At 35.8% G+C, this 18,475-nt stretch overlaps 1 non-coding gene across 1 annotated transcript; it reads right to left on the bottom strand.

Moving 5' to 3' along the window:
• Positions 1–6,333: 6,333 nt before the first annotated feature.
• LOC128279732 (small nucleolar RNA R71) lies at positions 6,334–6,440 on the bottom strand. Its single transcript, XR_008269929.1, has one exon. It is a non-coding gene; the product is annotated as a small nucleolar RNA R71 (small nucleolar RNA).
• Between the last annotated feature and the right edge of the window lie 12,035 nt (positions 6,441–18,475).

The following is an 18,475-nucleotide window of genomic DNA, read 5'->3' as shown; positions in this document are numbered from 1 at the left end:
ATATATAAAAATGCATATATAATATAATATTAAAATATTTACATAATATATACATATTAGAAATAATAATGTTAAAACACCTATTAATAATATTACATAAATATATACCTATATATATATTAAAGATATATACATATATATAAAACATATACTAATATCAATAATAATAATAAGGATAATATAAAAATATATACATGAAATAGTATAAAAATATATAACTAATAATATTAAAATATATACATGAGATAACATAAAAGATATGAATAGTATGATATTTAAAAATATATACATAATATATATAAAATATATATAATTAATAATATTAAAAATACATACATAATATATATGAAAAACACATACAATATATATATATATTCAAAATGATAATAATAATATTAAAATAACCATTAATAGTAATATATAAATATATTCATATATATATATACACATATAAATACTAATTGAAACTAAATATTAGTACCAATAATAATAACAAAATATTGATAATAGATATAATAATGATATTAATAAAATATAATAGTATAAATAATATTAAAATAAAATAAAATCCGTAAAAGAGGGTGCAAAAGGATAAAATTTAAATTAAAACAATATTTTGGGGTAATTTTAAAAAGAAGTAAAGGAAAATAGGATCGATTTGGATGCGCGCAAAACAAGGGAGGACTAAAAAAGCAATTATTCCTCCTCTCAAAACGCAACACAGCAAGAGGGACTAAATCGCAAAACGATATATACTTTAGGGCCAAATTAAAAATCAAAAAAGTACTTGATCGTAAAAGTATGAAAATGCGGAAGGGCTAAAAGCGCAATTAGCCCTTCCTTAAAAAAACACGCGGATCCTGACAGGTCGGGTCGGATTGGTCCGACCCAAGGCAAAATGACGCCATTTTGTGCCCTAGGTTTTAATGCCAAAACGACGCCGTTTTTAAGTACTATAAATAGCCCAAAAATTAGAAAAAAATCATTTGTAACTAAAATCAGAAAAAAAAAAAGGAGAGAGGGAGAGCTGGGCGATTTCCAATGGGAAATCCGGCCTCGCCCCGATCGCCGTCCACCATCGCCAGCATCAGCGCCGGCCACCGTACATGGTGGCCGAAAAGGTAAATTTTTTTTTTGTACTTTTATTTTTTTTTATCTATGTCTATATATATATGTGTGTGTGTGTGTGTGTTTTAAAGAAAAACTAAAAGAAATATGCGTATATATGCGAAGGAAGAAAGTAAAGATAAAAAAATAAACTAAAAAGAACAAGACCTTTGTATAATGAATTGGTTTTTGATCAGCTTGCTATGTTTTTAGTATTTGAATCTATTCTTTCTTTCGTATTCAATTTTCTTGTCCAAAGAGTAAAATACAAAATATTTGCAAGGCTTATATAGCCATTTACAAAGTATTTTTTTATTGTTTATGTCTTTTCTTCATTTGCAGGTGCAAGTGGCGGTGGGTGGTGGCAGAGGCGTCAGAGGGCAGGTGGCCATAGGGGCAGTGGCTAACTGGGCTAGGGTTTTTCTTTTTTGGTTTTCTGATAAGTATTGGGCTAGGGTTAGGCTGAAATTGGGTTTGGGCTGTTGGGTAGGTTTAGTTTTGGGTTAGTTGGTTTAATTTAGATTGGTTATGTTTAGTTTAATTTGGGCTGGTAATTGGGTTATTGTTTTGGGCTGTAAAAAAGATTGGACTTTGTTTTTTTTTTTGTTTGGTTATTTTCTGGGCTTGGGCCAAATTGGGCCTCTACAGTATCTATTTGTACTTGAGAGAATGTTACAATTGAAATTCTGACACAAGGAATCTACTTGTACTTGAGAGAATGTTACAATCGAAACTCTGACACAAGGAATCTACTTGTTCTTGAGAGAATGTTACAGGGTCACGCCTTACATTGACATAGTCTACGGACACTTAAGTAAGAGTGGTCAACTGTACATTACACAAGGAAAATGGTGACAGTTGAGCAAGAGGTGAGCTTACAACAAGAATAGGGTAATCTCTTGAATTTCATTGATAGACATTCATTGATAGACCTCAAGGGTATATCAAATTGATATATCTACACAATAGTAGTTACGTAGGAATCAAATTGCTAAAAGATAATATCTCATAATAATATCATATAATATCCCATTATGAATCAAATTGCTAAGAGATAATATCCCATAATTATATCCTGTTAGGAATCAAATTGCTAAAAGATAATATCCCATAATAATATCCTAACACCCCACTCAAGTTGGAGCATGCAGATCATAAATGCCCAACTTGCTGAGAAGATATTCAAATTGCGGTTTACCAAGTGTCTTTGTAAAAATGTCAACAAACTAAATGGAGGTCGGAACATAAGAAGATGCAATCAATCTGTCCTAGATTGCATCTCTAACAAAATGACAATCCACTTCAATATAATTAGTACACTCGTGAAATACAAGATTCTGTGTAATATGCAACGTAGATTGACTATCATAAAAAATAAATGAATTGTTTTAGGGTGATGAACTGTAACAGCTCGATTTTAGGCCTAGTCGGGACAGTAGTTTCGGAACCACTATTCTGGGGCTAGAGAAATTATTTTTAATGTTATTTTATGTATTATAACATGATTATATAGGTGCAAGAAAAATTTGGTGAATTAATTTTAACGTTTGTGAGCTTAATTGCGAAAAAGGACTAAATCACATAAAGGGAAAGAGTTATGTTTTACTACCCAAATGTGTTAAATAGCTAGAGAACCATAATTTGAGGTCTTTAAAGTGAAAATATACCCTTAAATATAGGTTGGCCGACTATAGAGACAAAGATAAGACAATTTTCAAAGTTAGGTGAAACTTGGTGGCTTATTTGACTAAAAAGAACATAAAATAAAGAGGGAATGATATCATCTTCTTCTTATCCCTTTCTCCACTGAAAATACCAGAAAATAGGGGCTTTTTGAAGCCTTAAAATTTCAGCTAGGTTATCCTCTTGCAAGTAAGTGTTTTTGATGACTTTTCTTGATGATTTTTACATTTTTGGGACCCCTAAAGCTTAATCTAGCTATTGAGGGGACTATTTTGCAAAAAGGTTGAGAGTTTAAGGTTTTTCCATGAAAGCATGTATGTTGTTAACTGAAATTTTATGGAATAATATGAGTCTTGGTTGTGTAATAAACAACTTTTGTGAAAGGATTTTCATGGAAAACACCTAAAAGGGCCATTTTGTAAAAGTTATAAAATAGGTTGTAATTGTGTGAAATAGTGGAAATTTGGGGTTTTCATAAGAGTAATAATTGGTTGGTTAGGCTTTTCTAATAAGGAAATTCGATAAAAATCAATTTTCAGGCCTAAGGGTAAAATGATCATTTTATGAAAGTCTAAGGGCAAAATGGTCATTTTTCCAAAAATGTGAATTTTGATTGTCCAAATTTATTTAGTGATTAAATGAGTGAATTTCATCATGTTAGATCAAGAAAATCGAGATCTGGGCTTAAATTGAGAAAGTGTGTGGTTAAGGACAAAAAGAGAATAATTAGCCGAAATTGCATTTGAGGTAAGCCCATTTGATTAAATGAGCATGATATTTATGCCATTGTTATTATAATTGAAAATCTATCTTGCCTTGATTGTATTAAAGTTTATGTTGATGATATTGTATATGAGAAAGTGATGCCAAATGCAAATAACATTTATGTGTTGATTGAATGCTTGGAGATTTGATGGAATATGATATTCCATTGAAACGAGTAAGTTGTATGTAAATAATACAACTACATTGTTATTATATGTGTTTAAATTGATATAGGATGAATTGCTTGGTTGTGGAAATGATTATGTACGATGAATATTGATATAGTAGAATTCCCGTTGAACCTTAAGAAACAATTCAGATGTTCATGCCATGACATTCGGGTTATTTGTGTGCTAGTGTAAGACATGTCTGGGACATGCATCGGCCATATTATGAGAGCCAGTGTAAGACCATGTCTGGGACATGGCATCGGCATTGAGACGAGAGCTAGTGTAAGATATGTTTGGGACATGCATCGAATTCGAGATGTAAGCCAGTGTAAGACATGTTTGGGACATGTATCGGCTACAAGATGTGTCAGTGTAAGACCATGTCTGGGACATGACATCGGTATTATACCCTATGTTCGAGGCTTAGTGAATATTCCATAGCTTTCTGAATGGTTCAACAGTGAGAGTTATAGTTTAAGCTAAATGAGAAAGGTTATAACCATATTGTGAGTGGTACAGGTATTGATAAACCGTAATTTATACATATTTTTATCCCATTCTTAGCACATTTATCGATGGTTTCTCCTTAGAATTGGTGAATTCGATCTCCTAATCCTTTAATTTCATGTTTTATACTTAGGTGAGCACAGGAGAGTAAAAAGAGCGAGAAATGGGCCAAAAACAGAGAAAAAGGACCCACGTGGGAAATCAACACAGCCTGGACTTTCTCACACGGGCGTGTCACACGGCCGTGTCCCTTTGGCAGGATTGAAGCATGACTTACACGGGTATGCTACACGCCCGTGCCTATTCAACAGTCTTGACCATGAGCTGGAGTAATCGCACACGGGCGTGACACACAGGTGTGTCCTTGCCTAACCCAAGTATAACCCTATTCGGAAAAGGCCAATTTGGGGGCTCTTAGGCATTCTAAAGCCTATTTAAACACCTGATAAGGCACTTAAGAGGGGGACGCAGAGTAGGAAGTAATGAATTACTCAAGGAAAGCCAATTAATCCATCTCAGAAGCCGGATTCATCATCAAGACTGAAGATCTCCCTTCAAGTTCCTTCAGGAGTTTTGGGTTTTCTTATGTTTTTTTATCTTTATGCTTTTGAGATGTTTTCCTTCATAAGTATGAACTAAAACCCCTAAATACCTAAGGGGAATGAAACCTAAGAAGGATCTTGTTATTATTATCTGAATTGTATGATAAATATTTTATTTGTTCTTAATTCTTGTTTTAATATTCTAGGATATTGATTCAAGTTAACACTCTTATTCAGAGGAGGAATAGACCCTATCTAAGAGTAAATTTGTCGTAATTAAGCGGAGTTGATTGCGCGCCTAGAGATAGGGTGACAAGATTTTACTGGATTAGGGTGAAACCTAATTAGGGAATCTATAGATCGAGTTAATGCAATTCTAGGGTGTTAATTAGAAAGAGATTTCAATTATTCAACCTAGGGTTAGACGTTATTAGTCTCGAGAGAGATAATAATATAATTTAGGGATTTCTACGGATCAAGTCAGATGAATAAATCGTCTAATTCAGAGTCAAATAACAAGTGAAGTCTAGGTGGATTTTTCCTTAGGTATTGTCTTAATCAATCGAATTTTCTAAAAAGTATTTTCCCAAATTTTCTTTCTGTGCATTCTTAGTTTAGTAATTAGTTTAGATAACCAAACCTCTTGATTTTTAGGCTAGATAATAAAAAGGAAGTAAATACTAGTACTCGTGGTTCCTTTGGGTTCGACAATCCGTTCTTGCTAAACTATACTACTGTTCGATAGGTACACTTGCCTTAATATGATAATAAGTTAGTCTCAAGAATGATTCATTTATAAATTTTTAAAACCTGTCACAAATATCACGTATCAAGTTTTTGGTGCCGTTGCCGGGGAACTAGGATATTAGGAACACTCGATTTTTATTACTTTAGCCATTTTACTTTTATTGCAATTTAAATTTTTATTTTCTTTTCTAATTTTTCATTTATTTTCTTCTGACAGGTTTTTCTAGTTTATGACCAGAAGAAACCCGTCAGGACCACTACTTTTTGACTGTGAGATCGACTGCACAGTTTGCAAAAATCGAAGAGAAAAAAGGCGAAGCCTAAGATACACAGAGGACGAGCAAGAGGACGACACTTCAACCACAACCGAGGAGATGGCTAAAAACCAAGAAAATCTGCTACCTCCTGCAATTGCTGCTGATCCAGTAAATTAGAATCCTACTCCACGCACAATGTATGATTATGCTAAACCTAATTTAACAGGAACTCAATCGAGCATAGTTAGGCCTGCTGTTGCAGCAAATAATTTTGAACTGAAACCTAACACCATTCAAATGATCCAATAGTCTGTTCAGTTTGATGGTTTGCAGGACGAGGATCCCAACGCTCACTTGGCAAATTTCTTAGAGTTTTGCGACACTTTTAAAATTAATGGCGTTACTGATGACGCCATTCGTCTTCGGTTGTTTTCCTTTTCATTGAGGAATAAGGCTAAACAGTGGTTGAACTCGTTGCCATGAGGAACAATCACTACTTGGGAACAGATGACCGAAAAATTTTTATTAAAATATTTTCCGCCGGCTAAAACAGCCAAATTACGTAATGATATCTCCTCTTTTGTGTAGATGGATTTAGAAACACTCTACGATGCATGAGAGAGATACAAGGACCTTTTGTGAAGATGCCCTCACCATGGGTTACCACTCTGGCTACAGGTCCAAACGTTTCACAATAACCTGAACCCTTCGACTCAGTAGATGATTGACGCAGCCGCTGGTGGAACTATCAATAATAAGACACTTGAGGTGGCTTACAAATTTATTGAGAAGATGTCACTGAATAACTATCAGTGAAAAGCTATGAGGACAAACCGATAAAAGTAGCCGGTGTTTTCAACCTTGATGCGGTTACTATGTTATCTAACCAAGTAGAACTCTTAAATAAAAAAATTGACGTTTTGTGTGACTACTCATGTACATCCAGTGATGAGGTACGATTCGAATGGAGGAGGGGCATGCACAGAATATCATCCCTTCAACCCTAGCATCAAGGAGGAACAAGTCCAATATATAGGTAACAATAACTCTAGACCCCAAAATAACCCGTATAGTAACACTTATAATGCAGGTTGGAGAAACCATCCCAATTTCTCATGAGGCGGTCAAGGAAATCAAAGGCTACAACATCTTTCGGGTTTTCAGCAACCACCTTACCATCAGGAAAAGAAGCCGAACCTTGAGGAGATGTTGACAAAATTCATCTCGGTATCAGAAACTTGTTTCCAGAATACCGAGACAGCCCTTAAGAATCAACAAGCGTCAATCCAAGGGCTCGAAACTCATATAGGCCAACTTGCCTAACTGATTTCTGAACGACCACAAGGTAGTCTGCCGAGTAACACTGAATCTAACCCAAGGAAGCAAATCAATGCAATTACCATTCAAGATGGGGAAGGGTTAGTTGCACCTAAACCAGAATCGAGGCAAGAAACTGGGGTAAGTAAAGGTAAGGGTGAGGTGGACCATAATGACCAGAAACCGGTAAGTAAAGAATACAAGCCTCGTGTGCCATACCCAAACGTGACAAGAAAAGACCGTACAGAAGAACAATTCGGTAAATTTCTTAAAATAGTAAAAAAAATTACATATTAACTTACCATTTATTGAAGCTCTTTCGCAGATGCCAAACGCAGTCAAATTTTTAAATGAGCTTTTAACAAATAAATGAAAGTTGGATGAGGCGTCGCATATGGAGTTGAATACAGTTTGCTCAGCCATTCTACAGAATAAGCTACCCAACAAATTGAAAGATCCAGGGAGTTTGACGATTCCATATTTAATTGGTAGTTTAGATGTTCATAATGCATTGGCTGACTTAGGGGCAAGCATTAATGTTATGCCTTATAAAATATTTAAACAGCTAGGTCTTAGGAAACCCAAACAAACTAGGATGAGCATTCAATTGGCTGATAAAACCATTAGATTTCCTACGGGTATCATTGAAGATGTTCTTGTTAAGATCGATAAATTTATATACCCAGTAGACTTTGTTGTTCTAGACATGGAAGAGGATAGTAACGCACCTTTAATTTTAGGACGACCCTTTTTAGCGACTGCTAGAACCATTATTGATGTTGGTACAGGTGAAATCACACTTCGTGTGGGAGACGAAACAATCACCCTTCAAGCTCGTAATTCGAGTAACACATCAAAAATTGAATGTGGTTGTATAAATCATTCTACTAGTACTGATCGTGTGGTGAAACCCTCTGTGCAGGAAACAGTTATGAAGAACGCATATGAGCCGTGTTCAAACAACAACAAAGGACCTATCTATGAAGAACGAAGGCTACAAATCGAGGAGCGAGATGAATGGCGGACATAGAAATCGAGAACACCAGATAAACCGAAACCGAGCCAGGACGAGCTCAATACCTCACCAAATCAACTTAAGGTTGGAGATAAAGTACTACTTGATGCGGCAGATCCTTACATTACCATTCCTGAACCTAATGAAGAAATTCCTCTTACAGTACTCAGTATTTTCCCATATAGTACAGTCGAGGTAATTCATCCCAAATTCGGTACTTTTAAGGTAAACAATACTCGTCTTAAACCTTATGTTGATAAAGTTGATAGCAGGGATAAGGAGTGTAAACTCCTCGCACCACCTTGACCATGCAGAAGAAAGGTAAGTCCAGCTTAAGACTATAAATAAGTGCTTCTCGGGAGGCAACCTGAGCACTAACAATAATGGCTTATTTAAATTCTAGTTTTTCACATCTTACCTACTAACTAAGTCTTGAAACACAGGGTTTTCCCATCCACACGGCCAGGCACACGGGCGTGCCTTAAGCCGTGCTCACACCATAGGAGGAGACACGACCGTGTAATACGGCTGTATGAAAACAGGGTAAAATTTTTCCCTAATACGGGATGTGATAAGTTGCCACAGTCGTGCGATATGGTTGTGGGCGAAATTGCCAAAATAACACGGGCGTGAGGCATGCCCATGCCTCGAAACCGTGGTTGAAACTGAGAATGTAACACGGGTGTGCAACACGTCCGTGCCATCCACCTGTGGTCGACACTGTCAAAACAAACACGGGCGCGGAAGAAGCAAATGAAGTAAGATATGACCGTGCGACACGGCCGTGTACACCAACACGCCCAAAGAACACGGGCATGGGCTGAATATCAAATGCGCCCAAATTCAAAATTCGCAAAACACACGAGCAAAAATTAGGCCACACGGACGTGTCCCACGACCATATAACTTAAAATCTATATAAACCCATCACTATTCATCATCTCCCTCCCAAAAAAATCCCTAACCCTAGCCGCTGCAACTTCACACGCCCTACACCCACGCCCGTGCGCCGCCTACAACACCGATTCTGACGCCTCAAGCTCCTTCCTTTTGCGTTTGTTTACTCTTTTCTCTCTATTTTTCTTTAAATATGTTGCTTATTTCATGATTTCTCTGCTCTGTTGAACTATTTTGAATGAATATTCATAGTTAGAATATTAAAATACTCATGCTTGTTTTATAAAAAATTTTTCATTCTAGTTACTACATTATGCTATACTCTTTCATTTTTCCTTGTTTCCATGAAATTTATGCTTATCCACATGCATTCATTCATATTCCAGTTACATTTTTCCCATAATCTTATAACTTGATATATTTAATTGTTTTAGTTTGTATCATCTAGTACGTAAATCTCATGAAATATTCATATTTAGTCTTGACTTTCCATACTATTCTTGGGGCATATTGGTTGAACTTTGATATTTCAATGTAGGTACAATGTCGTCCTCACGTGGTAAGAAGACCACTGTTCCCGCTTCGAAGAAGAAAAAATGAGCAGCGTCATCCTCGGGTCTTACCATGGAGATTCGCCACTCGTTCCTCTAGGTTTTCTTAGGACCTTAGGAGGAATTATATCAGATATTACGGGCCCGACCCCTAGGTGTGGGCCGCTGTATTGACTGGGCCGTACTTGAATAGATTCATTTGGCTGATGCGGCACGAGCCCTCCTGACGACTAACCCGTGAGGGCTCTTCTTCGAGATTGTCGAGTCGATGTATCTCGAGTTCACATTGAAAATCTACTCGACGTTCCATCTTCAGACCGTCATGACCAACTTCAACGATCCTAGAACGGTCCAGTTTTGCCTTGGTGGTCTAGTACACCAGTTGAGCGTACCTGAGTTCGGGGTTACACTAGGGCTATACACGGAGGAGTTCATAGACGACAATGAACTTGACACCCCCACTACCACATCCACTACTCCCCCTCAAAATGCTAGAGGGACCTCATCCCTGCTTCGGCCACTTACGATCCTAGCCACTCCAAAGCATCGGCTCTCCCTCCATCCTTGAGGTATCTACAAGCCATCCTGGCTCACATTCTGACAAGGAGACAAGAAAGCACTGGCATCTTCACCACCCACAGTGGCTATTTCTTATGGAGTATGGTGAATGGGTACATCCTCGACCTTATCTACTTCATTGCCCTGGCCATCCGCCATCAGACAGAGTGACATAGGAGAGGGGTCATCTCTATCGGGCCCTACGTGACTTGACTAGCTTGGCACTTCGGGCTCCTCAACACAGCAGCCCAATCATCCCCCCTCACCCTCATCGGCTAGATGTCCCCACAGGGCATCTCGAGCATGCTAAGTATGAGGATCATCGAGAAACGACATGGTACCTACCCTCCTCAGTATCGCCTCATCCAGTCCACCGATGAGGAGGATCCAGAGGACATTACTGATTATTTCCCTCCACATCATGAGGACCTACTGTCTCAGCCACCACCCCTTTCTCATCCAGTTTATGCGGTGGCTTCATATGCTAACATCTCTGAGCGCCTTACTCAATTCGAGCAGCAGTGTTTTCAGCGCTTCGATAACATTGATACTGCTCTGTAGGAGATTTGTCAACAGTTTCACATCTCATCGCCACTCCCACCTCGCGAACCATCTAGCGATGAAGATGTTTAAAAAATTTTATTTATTATTTTATGTTTTTACTTTTATTCTATTTTAAGACTACTTTTTATTTTTCTTTAAGCTTATTTTTAGGTTTAATAATTATTATTTTACAATTTTTAATTTCGGCTATTTCATTACAAGTAATTATTATTCTTTATATATTTCCTAAAAAGTTCCTGATTCTATCACAGTTATAAAGAGCTCCAAAGCTCACATTACTTAGGAACTTGAAACTCCACCGGGAAAGGTTCTCCACGACTGTCATGCCCTGCTCGACCACGACCATAGCCTCCATGAGATATAATATTCTTTTGGTTGCGGCATTTGTGAAACCCAACCTCTATCACCACCGGAGTATTCTCCTCCACCCTCATCATTGCATTGGCTGATTATTCTCCATAACTCCAATTCAAGGAGTTCATTTATCATTCAGAAAGTTTCATTTCTCTCCTTATCTTATGATTATTTATCTATATTTGTACATTGAGGGCAATGTACATCTTAAGTGTGGGAGGGTTTTTTTTATCATCATTAGAAATCTCTGAATTTTGTCTTATTCTCACGTGAATCACTCATATCACTATTAGAATGAATTTTGATTAATTTATGATTTTTATTGATATTTCTTGAATTAAAACATAGGCATTTATGCATTGATTGTTTAAACTTTAAGATATTAGGGAATCAAGCATGATAAGTTGATTTTTGAATAATTAAAAACTTTTAGGTTGTTTCCCTAAGTTTAGGTATTATCTTGAGTTGAAATTCACAAGTTTGAACATCAAAAAGTCATACTTTTTGTGAGATCTTGAGCCCTTAGAGCATATTTTATTCCTTTCATGTTCACTTTTATTATGAGTGCGTCAGTATTGATTTGTTATTCTAGAACTTGCTTGATTATGCATGTCAAGACCACACCATTTGATTTGATATGTCAAGATGATAAAAGCACTTAGGTTTTAACCCACTCACTCCATAAAAGCCTACCTTCATAATTAACCCTTAGTGAACCCTTTGAGCCTAACAAGCCATTAATTGATTTACCCTCAATATTAACCCATAACCCATTATTGTTGAAATCCCCTAATTTGATATTTTTGTCGAGATTTGATTTGACCTAATTGCTTAGCTATGTTTTGTTCTTCTATGTATTTGATTTGTTCTTAAAAAAAATAATAATTCATTACATATTAGTAGTAATTCATCGTTTTTGAGCTTGAGTTTTAATTTCATATTCTGAGAAGAAGCTCACTTGTATTCAATTGATGACTAGTTATTTTTCTAGCTAGGTGATTTTTCAATTCAATATCGATTCTAACCTTTTCTTTCAGCTTGTGACCACACCCCCTAACCAAAGCCACATTACAACCATCTAAAAAGACCTTTTTGATTGATGTACCAACTTAATATATAGTGGTGGAGATTTGATTTTCAAGCAAGCCTATGATAATAACTTTTCATATTGACTAATGAGTGCTTTTATTGATGTCCTTAAACACCTTGAGTGATTTGAGTGAATCTTTAGTGAGGATGTTAAACTCTGCGATATTTTGATCAAAGGTAATCACTTAGATAAGGGGAGACACCTATGTATTCGTGATAAAATGCTCAACTTGGAATGTTTGAAACTATGATGTACTTTTAGTTGAATTCTCAATATATGAATACTTATGGATTATTTTGAGATATTATTGATAGGGATTATAAATTGAGAAGAATTTATTTTGATTATGAATTGAGGATTTTGCTTGAGGACAAGCAAATGCTTAAGCGTGGGGGTATTTGATAAACCGTAATTTATACATATTTTTATCACATGCTTAGTACATTTATCCGTAATTTATACATATTTGATAAATCCTTTAATTTCATGTTTTATACTTAGGTGAGCATAGGAGAGTAAAAACAGCGAGAAACGGGCCGAAAATGAAGAAAATGGACCCACGTGGGAAATCAACACAGCCTAGACTTTCTCACATGGGCGTGTTACACGGCCATGTCCCTTTGGCAGGATTGAAGCATGACTTGCATCGGTATACTACACGCCCGTGCCTGTTCAACAGCCTTGGCCACGGGATAGAGTAATCGCACACGGGCGTGTCACCCAAGCGTGTCCCTGTCGAGCCCAAGTATAACCCTATTTGGAAAAGGCCAATTTTGGGGGCTCTTAGGCATTCTAAAGCCTATTTAAACACCTGAGAAGACACTTAAGAGGGGGACGCAGAGTAGGAAGTAATGAATTACTCAAGGAAAGCCGATTGATCCATTTCAGAAGCCGGATTCATCATCAAGACTGAAGATCTCCCTTCAAGTTCCTTCAGGAGTTTTGGATTTTCTTATGTTTTGTTATCTTTATGCTTTTGAGATGTTTTCCTTCATAAGTATGAACTAAAACCCCTAAATACCTAAGAGGAATGAAACCTAAGATGGATCTTGTTATTATTATCTAAATTGTATGATAAATATTTGATTTATTCTTAATTATGTGTTCTTAATTCTTGTTTTAATATTCCAAGATATTGATTCAAGTTAACACTCTTATTCAGAGGAGGAATAGACCCTGTCTAAGAGTAAATTTGTCGTAATTAAGCAGAGTTGATTGCGCGCCTAGAGATAGGGTGACAAGATTTTGTTGGATTAGGGTGAAACCTAATAAGGGAATCCATAGGTCGAGTTAATGCAATTCTAGGGTGTTAATTAGAAAGAGATTTCAATTATTCAACCTAGGGTTAGATGCTATTAGTCTCGAGAGAGATGATAATATAACTTAGGGATTTCTACAGATCAAGTCAAATGAATAAATCGTTTGATTCAGAGTCAAATAACAAGTGAAGTCTAGGTGGATTTTTCCTTAGGTATTGTCTTAATCAATCGAATTTTCTAAAAAGTATTTTCCCAAATTTTCTTTCTATGCATTCTTAGTTTAGTAATTAGTTTAGATAACCGAACCTCTTGATTTTTAGGCTAGATAATAAAAAGGAAGTAAATACTAGTACTCGTGGTTCCTTTGGGTTCGACAATCCGGTTTTGCTGAACTATACTCTGTTTGATAGGTACACTTGCCTTAATCGTGATAATAAGTTAGTCACAAGAACGATTCATTTATAAATTTTTAAAACCTGTCACGAATATCACACTTTAGGTACTTGCATGAAATTGATGTGATGTGAATTCAATTCATGTTATATGATTAGTAAGGAATGAATATGAGCATGTTGAGTAACATAGGTATCTATGCCAAACTCATGAGAAATGATTTCAGTTTATGATGCACATTTAGTGAAGATGTAAATAGGTAATTCATGCCTATGAGAATGAATTTGTGATGACCTTGTGATTATAGGTCTATACTTATGATGTATGAATATGTGACCTTACTAATGTGGTGAAAATGAATTAATATGGTGTGATAAACTTAGTATCGTTAATTTACACTAAAACAATTTTGGACAGCAGCCATAGTCCGACTTTGAAAATCCACCAAAAATTATGGAAATTGAGAAAGGCTGAATAAAATATGAAGTTAAAGCTCTATGAGTCTAGTTTCACATAGAAGAAACAGTGTAAGAAAAAGAGTTTTATATTATGAAATATTTAAATTGTTGTGAGACAGATTCAGAATGACTTCGAAATCCTCTGTTCTAATTTGAGAAAATCATTGAAAATTTTCCAAAAATAGTTATACATTATAACTTATACGATTAGAATTCTTAATCAGTTTATTTTCAATAGAAATAGAAAGGAACATCATCCGAGTCTCGTATTATGAGATAATTAATTTTTAGTGAAGAGGGGTCAAAATTGTCAAATAGCGAAAAAGGGGTAACTTTAAGGAATAAACTGTATTAATTGGCTGAACCAAAAATTCTAAAAATTTTATGGTAAGAAATGTGTTTCAGGGAAAATTAGTGGAACTGAATTTGGAGTTCTGTAGCTCTAGATATAAATAATTTAGTGACTGTGACTCGAGAAAACAGCTTGACTGGAACATGAGTAAAAATGCAAATAGGGTTGTATTACCATGAGAAGCAAGTTGATAAATTGCTTATTATTTTCATACAATCTTACTGAGCTATAAAGCTTACTCCCTTCCTTTCCTTCCCTTTAGTGTTTTCAGGTTAGCTCGAGGTTAGAGATCGTCAGAGGCAGCACCACACTATCAAGTCGCTACCTTTGGAATAATGAAGATATTAGAAATTTCAAGTGAGTGGAATGTATAGGAATCTAGTTGATTGACATGTATTATTTTGCTTTTGCCAAATGTGTTAACTTATATTGAGTTATATGTATATGTCCATGAGATGTGGCTCATATTGTTTATGGCTCGTAAGCCTAGCTATTCATGTCATGTCTAATGTTTATAATGTGATTATGTTTGCTTTCCATGCACGGTTAGTAATATGACATGTGTGTTGGATGTATGCTCTATGACCAATTGAGGTGGTCATAGTCATGTAGTAATTGTACGTTATAAACACAACGTGATAATGATTGAACATGAGTGATTAATGGACAAGTTGGTAACTAAGTATAATGGTAAAAGTGGTCATCAAAATGACAAGTCTTATAAATGTGAAATAAGGAATCTAGACTTGGTATTGCATGAATAAATGCATTACTTGTACGAGGACATGTTAATGTTAAGGATATGTCTATATAAAGAGTGTTTAATCACTAAAATGATACCATGATTTGCGACTTTGTTGTGCATAAGGTTGTAAGAGATTATGGGTAACATGAAGGCTTGGAAAATAGCCTAAATGTTGGCCACACGGGTTGAGACACAACCGTGTGAGGGACACAGCCTGGAGAAATGGGCGTGAGGCCCGGCCGTATGGTTTAATATGCATGCTGACGTCATAAATAAAGAGTTACACAGCCTGAGGACACGGGCATGCCAAAGGTATATGGACGTGTCCCTATGTCCACACGGGCGTGTGACCCTATTTCATGGGAAAATTTTTTAAGTTTTCCTGAAACTTTTCAAAATTCTTGGTTTAGTCCCGAATCAATTCCGATGAATGTTTTGGGCTTCGTAGACCCAAATAAGGGACGACATGCATGTGTTTGAAAGGTTTTGAATTAAAAGAGATTTTATGGCCCGATTTTTGCATGAATGTGTATGTTTAAGTCTGGTAATGCCTCGTACCCTGTTCTAGCATCAGATATGGGTAAGGGGTGTTACATGAACACCTAAGCTCAATAATAAGGCCCTCAATCACTTGAGCTCATAAGTGATAGAAGCCATAGACATACTCAGCCTTAGTAGAAGAATGGGAAACAATATGTTTTTTCTTAATTTTTTAGGAAAAAGGAGATTGTCCTAATAAAACAAGCCAGTCAGTAAGCAAATGCTGAGTTAACGGACAAGCAACCTAATCCGAATCACACCACCCTTTCAAGGACAAATCACTATTAGATCTCAAAAGAATCCCTTGACCAGGAGAGCCTTTTAAGTATCAGACAACACGCAGAGCCGTGTCCTAATGCTCCTGCCTTAGCTCATGATAAACTAGGATAAGACATGAACCGAGTATGCCAAATTAGGTTTAATAATTGCCAAATAAATCAAATGACCTATTAACCATTTGGACTCAGGATTAGACAAAACTATCCTTGTAACATACACTAATTTATGATTTTGGTCTATTAGCAATCCTGCGGGATTTGCTCCCAAAAGACCCACCTCTGAAATAATATCAAGTGCATATTTCCATTGATAAAAAAATAACCTCAAAGAGCTACATGTTACCTTTATCCTTAAAAAATATTTCAAAACACCAAGATCTTTCATATGAAAGCAAGAATTGAGCTACCAATTAAAAGTTTTCAAAGTAGCAGAATCATTCCCAGAAATAAGCAAATCATTAACATAAACCAACACATTAATGCATACAGATCCCTTAGTGTATATAAAGAAATAATAATCAAAATATGATTGAAGAAATCTATACCCTTTCAGTGCAGTGACAAGCTTCCCAAACCAACACCGAGGAGCCTGTTTCAACCCATACAAAGACTTGCGCAAACGACAAACCATTCCAAGCTTATTAGGAGTAAAGCTAGAGGAAGCTTTATGTAAACCTCTTCATCAAGATCACCATGCAGGAAGGCATTATGGACATCTGTATGATGTAACTCCTAATTTTTTGAAGCTGCAATAGCCTAGAAAGCCCGAACAGTCACCATTTTTGCCACAGGTGCGAAAGTTTCATTATAGTCAATATTTTCTACTTGGTGATTACCAAAAACAACAATACAAGCTTTAAGTCTTTCAATACTTCTATCAGAGTTATATTTAACCTTGTACACCTATTTACTACCTAGTGCTTTTTCTCCAAGAGGAACTGTTTCCATAGACCAAATGTCATTATCCTTCAGAGCACAAATCTCCTTTTGCATAGCATTACGCCATTCTACATCCTTCACAGCCTTTTTAAAAGACTGTGGCTTGACCCTGTAGTAATAGCTGCAAGAAAATTTAAGTGTTTCATAGTAAATTTGTCACAATTAACATAATGCGCTATAGAAATTGAGTACTTGAGGAAGACTCTAAACCAGGTGAGGTGGGAGATGGACTTTTCTTTTTGACAGTATGAATGAAAAAATCCTGAAGCTTCACAGAGGGAAATTTCTCCCTATGCCCTTGTCTAATTCAGGCGCATCATTGCCCAAAGCCCTCTGTACCACTATGTCATTAGAAGAAGAAGAAGATACTATAAGTGTCAAAGAACTCGCAGGTGGCGAACTCATAGGCTACGGAGTAGCAAGTGGAGGAAGTGTCGCAGATTGTAACACCTTTGATTCACCAAAATATGCATAAAAAATTACGCCTGCACTTTCATATGGTAAAGCAACATTGTCAGGCTCAATGGTTGCAGCATTTCCATCCAAATACGGAATAATATCCTCAAAAAATTTCACACCAAGGGACACAAAAAACTTCTCAGAATCGAGATCATATAAATACCAACCCTTTTTTCCGAAAGGGTACCCAACAAAAACACGAGTTTTTTACCAAAATAGGATAAAAAAAATAATAAAATGCCAAAATAATACAAGAAAAAAATTATGTAAAAAAATAGTACATCCAAGGTGGTCACGCCACTGCAATAGGCAGCACCACCCTGGCTCTGACAAAAATTCTGACTTTTCTGTTAAAAAAAAGTTAAAAAAGAAAAAAAATAAAAATCTGAAAAAAAAAAAGGGATGGAGGGGGTACCAGAGGTGGCATGGCCGATTAGACCCCTCATGTAAGGGTTTTGTTTTTTCTTTGGGGGACCATAATATATGGTCCCCAAACTTCATTTCGGGAAGAAAAGAAGGAGAAGAAGAAGAAAAGAAATGGAAGAAGAAGAAAGAGAAGGAGGCGGCACTGGTGAGAGAGGGAAAAAAACGAAAAAGAAAAATGGAAGAAGAGGGAAGGAAAATGAAGAAAAAAAAAAGGTAAATTTTTTTATAAATTTGAGTAATTAATGTTAATTTAAGTAAATAATTTATTTATTTTAGGTGTTATTATTATTATTGTTGATTGATTTTGATTTAATTGATTTAATTTTTAAAATTTTTTTGCAATGTGTTATTTGGTTAAAAGAGATATTAAGGTATGTTTGTATTTATTTTATATTTTCATTCATTCCTAATTTATTTTTAATTTTATTGAAATAAAAAAGCGTATATATGTTATGTGCAAAGAATGTTTTATTATTATTATTATTTTATGTAATTTATTTGT

The sequence above is a fragment of the Gossypium arboreum genome, chromosome 8 (assembly GCF_025698485.1).
Source record: "Gossypium arboreum isolate Shixiya-1 chromosome 8, ASM2569848v2, whole genome shotgun sequence".
In the NCBI taxonomy this organism is placed as follows: Eukaryota; Viridiplantae; Streptophyta; class Magnoliopsida; order Malvales; family Malvaceae; genus Gossypium; species Gossypium arboreum.
This window is presented reverse-complemented; position numbering and strand designations above follow the sequence as displayed.